The sequence below is a fragment of the Saccostrea cucullata genome, unplaced genomic scaffold (genome assembly GCF_032062105.1).
Source record: "Saccostrea cucullata isolate Sc308-1 unplaced genomic scaffold, CSIRO_AGI_Scuc_v1 ctg13227, whole genome shotgun sequence".
Classification (NCBI taxonomy): Eukaryota; Metazoa; Mollusca; class Bivalvia; order Ostreida; family Ostreidae; genus Saccostrea; species Saccostrea cuccullata.
This window is the reverse complement of record NW_026921173.1, coordinates 15,475-18,131: the sequence shown is the minus strand read 5'-3', so window position 1 is coordinate 18,131 and position 2,657 is coordinate 15,475. Positions and strand designations below refer to the sequence as shown.

Below are 2,657 nucleotides of genomic sequence, written 5' to 3'. Positions count from 1 at the left end.
AAAATTATTACGATTAAGCATAATGAATTATTAGGACTATCTTTTGTCTTAATAGATACTGTGTATTTAAAACTACACTATTAGAGAAAATTTTAAATTAAGTGAAAGTTCAGACATAGCAAAATAAACTTGCTGGTTAATTGTTTGGATCTCCTTGCATTTACATACTAGTACTTTCTTATAAAATGCTTTTTATCAAGTTATTATATACTCTATAGGCGTTTTAAAGTCGTATTATTGGACTAAAACACCAGCAGGCGATTTTTGTTTTTTCTTCCTTGTAGTTAAATGTTTATACATGTCGTTGAATACTCCATACATGTTGATGATTTGGTATCAAAAGTACTTAGCAGAGTGTAGTCAGGAGTGCAAATAGTATTCATTTAGTTTCAGTGTCACAAGTTTTAGTCTAGCTATTTTGTTAAAGGGCTCTTTATATTACATGTAAAATGTTTGCCATAGTTCCCTACCGACTTTCAACTCAATCTTGTTTTGGTCTACAGAAACTGGTTTCGATTCCAAATTATTTAAGGCAACAAAATGAACAGCTTTTATTATTAACTTTCAAAATTTGATACTACTTATAATCATTAGATAGTAGGGAGCTATCGACTAGTAACCAGGCCTGACCCATTATACGCGGTTGTTGGATGCTCACTATAAACTTCGCACTTTATGATAGGGTCCAATAGAAAGTACATGCATACCAATCCGTCAACGGGCTAACTGAATATTTTTTCTTCTTTCCAATGCTTTTCTTCAGAATATTTTTTCCTTCATTTCATTTGAATGTCATTTTGTTACGGAAGACCTTTAAGGCTGAGCATTTCAAATATTACCTCGCATTGCAGTCGGAGGAGATATAGTAACGCACTGCTTAGTTTGTCCTTTGTGTTACGTGGAAAACAAGTGATTTGCATCGGTATCCAATGGTATGCACAGATGTTGGTCTGAATTTTGTGTGGTACAGTAGCTAAGGTCATTTAGCACAACCTGGAAGCAATTGCGAATCTGGCGAAAGAGTGAAAATAGGCAAAATTTTAATGAAATTTTGAGAATGTCGATGTGCGATCATTTAGGCTTGTTTTGTAAGTCGTATTTGTTTTATTCGTAAAAGCCTCTTTAATTAAGGGACTATGCCATACTATTGCTTCATGTATTCTGCCAACTTCATTCAGGGAAAAAATCTCCCCCGTGTTATATATCCACCCTTTCGCCCTACTCTCAGTTGGCGAAGAACTACGCACGCTAAATAGAAAACAAGAAAGCATAGGTTGGAATTTCCTTATCATGGAGTATCATGAAGGATGGTTGTGTAGAGTGCTTAAAGGTCATATCTTTTGATAACTTCAAGAACATTTCATAGTAAGGGAGCAAGCTTATTGCATGATGATGAAAATAAACTTACCGAAACAGAAATACTCATGAATTGTTATTATTCCAAATGCTACAATCACTTGTGGAGTAAATAGCATTATTTCCAAGATAAGTAAAAACAAGAACTGCAAAACAGATTACTGAACTTTTCACATTTGGGATGAATGAGGAAGTTAAATTTATTGGTTACCAATTTTGCTCATCTTAAAGTATACATATAATAGTAAACCCATCGAAAACACGTCTTGTGACACTCTGCATCACTTTCTTTGAATGTATGCATACAATGTGGTCCGTGTACGTCCGTGTAACACTAAACAATTCAATTCTCTAAAATAAAAAGTTTAGAATGTATACAAGCATAAGTTCAAATATCTAAATTTCAAGAACTTAAACAGATTTTGTATATTAAAATTTAATATTTTTAGCTCAAAAATCTAAATTTTCCAATTTCAAAACAACTTTTAAATTTTTTATTATTTAGATTTTTACATTAAATATTCAAAATTCAAATTTCCAAATTAACTTTCAAATGTTTTAGAATATTTGAAATTTCAAAGTTTGATTAAAACATTCAAATCTTAAATAACCAAAAACACTTTTTTTACAATTTGAGATTTTAGAAGTTTAATTTACTTCAAATATCCAAAATATCAAATTTCCAAACCCGATTTGTGTTTGAAACACTGTCGATATCAGCCCAACTTCTAAAATTCAAAATGCCTAATTATTCCATTGGATTTTTTTTTCTACAAGCGATTCTTTCTTTATATTATTTAACAAAGAAAATAAGATATATACTTACTTCTATATGCACTTGCGACAGTTACACAATTTACAGAATTTTAAGCTTGAATAGTGGTACTTTAATATGCTCTTCTTGTATTTTTTTTTTCTAATTTTAGCAATTTGAAACACTCTAAACAGACAGGAAGTTTGAATGAGGTTTAGATCTTAATCCGACTTCATTACTTCATCTGTATTTTCGAGTGGTTGTACGTGTAAGTCTAACAGTTTTTGACTATTGGCTTTCTCTAAATTATTTATTTCAAACAGAACAACATTTGTATATTTAACATTCTACATTAACATTTCTCATCTTTTTTTAGTACACACGAAAGTATATGTGCATGTGCAACAGTGTTTGCCGAGTATTTTTAATTCATTGCTATTTAATTTAATTCCCTAATTTACAAACTCATTATCTAAATTACGCTATAATTATGGGTAAAACATTGTGATATAATTAATTTATTTAATAAAATTAAACCGTAACTGTA

At 30.4% G+C, this 2,657-nt stretch overlaps 1 long non-coding RNA gene across 1 annotated transcript; it reads right to left on the bottom strand.

Moving 5' to 3' along the window:
* Positions 1-51: 51 nt before the first annotated feature.
* On the bottom strand, positions 52-2,380 carry LOC134259346 (uncharacterized). Its single transcript, XR_009990334.1, has 3 exons — positions 2,183-2,380; positions 1,409-1,707; positions 52-1,248 (listed from the first exon to the last, which is right to left on the bottom strand). It is a non-coding gene; the product is annotated as an uncharacterized LOC134259346 (long non-coding RNA).
* Between the last annotated feature and the right edge of the window lie 277 nt (positions 2,381-2,657).